The sequence below is a fragment of the Galeopterus variegatus genome, unplaced genomic scaffold, assembly GCF_000696425.1.
Source record: "Galeopterus variegatus unplaced genomic scaffold, G_variegatus-3.0.2 Scaffold1713, whole genome shotgun sequence".
NCBI classification, from domain to species: Eukaryota; Metazoa; Chordata; class Mammalia; order Dermoptera; family Cynocephalidae; genus Galeopterus; species Galeopterus variegatus.
Window position 1 is genome coordinate 263,934 of NW_007727824.1, and position 1,562 is coordinate 265,495.

Sequence of the window (1,562 nt, forward strand, 5' to 3'; positions counted from 1 at the left end):
AATAGAGTTATATCTGTACTATTTGGAAAATGACCCATTCATAGGTTCCAAGTATTCCTTAACAGCAACTGCCAGTCAGTGTCAAATCTGGCTTGAACACACTATAATTTCAATTAAGTGGAACACCATTTAAATATGCACATAAATAAATTGCATAGAAAAATTATGGAGGGAGAGTAGAATGATCTAACAATAATGCATGTCAAACTTATGGTAAACACCTATCATGACAAATTTCCCTGCCATTCTTCCTTCTGGTGAAAATATATACAGTAATATTTCTATTAAGGATGCTTTTAACAATAAACTTTGATGTCAGAAGCCTGGTTATAAGAAGGAAAAGCAGAATAAAGATAGCTTTCGGGGGATTCTTATCTCACCATTCTTTAATGGGGCACTGAACTCCTCAAGTGCTAAGTGTGTATCGCTGTGGATTTTGGTCTTCTGGGCCATGGGGAGATTCTTTTCACTCTCAAGAAAATCTTAAGAGGCTAGAGGATAGGTAACGTTTTTGCAAGTCTCAGGCCACTGAAATCCAGAGGGTAAGGTCTTCCCTTCAGTGAGGCTTCTTTCCTAGTTTGCCTTGGTTTTCATATGAGATGGTGTCCTTCTTTTCTACCACAGCCATTGCCACCAACATCAGACCCGGGATCTAGTCCAATCTCCCCAACCCCAAGCCCAAGTCAAGTGTGAGACTATAGACAAATGACAATCTCTCTATGCCTCAGTTTCCTTATCTGTAGATTTAGCATGACAATAGAACCTACCTCAAAAGGATTAGTTTTATTTACCATTAGATGGTTGTACATTTGAAAGAAAGCATGCCTTGGAATGGAACAGACCTGGGTTTAAATCCTGTTTTTGCCACGTGCTATCTTGTGACCTTGAGCAAAGTATTGGCTTTCTCTAAGCCAGTTTCTGCACATTGATAATGGAAAAAGTTTGCCTACCTTTTAGGGTGGACATGAGAATAAAAAATAATGTATAAAAATGATCTAGACTATGTTAAGTATTCAGTTAATGGTAGTTATCGTGAATGAAGCCCTCTACTGTCTACTGTGTTTAGACCCTGTGATATCACACAGGATTACAATGTGGCTGGTATATATCTTGAATTATGAAGGAGGAAGTTATTATATCACTGTATTAGCCATTGTTTTCTCATTTTCTTGTCTTGTGGTATTAACAGCTGTCACAAATATATAGTACCCCTAAAGTGGTTTGAGGATAAAGTGCTTAATTGCCTCTAAGCATTTATTAGTTTCACAAGTTATCAAGTGGCTTATTCCGACATTGAGCCCATCAGTTATATATGGATTTAAAAATTATTTTATTCCAAATTACTTTGCATCTGATTGATATGTTAATTATAATTTGGACTTTTCCACTAGTGGGTACAGTACCAGTAAATCATATACAGTTTACCTACTTGTAATCATATTTTCTAAAACTTGAAGTCCCTTATTTTATACATACGAAATTACACATTCAAAACAAAAACATATATTATATTATTATGGATGGATGAATAACATATGCATTATATTATGCATATATATATA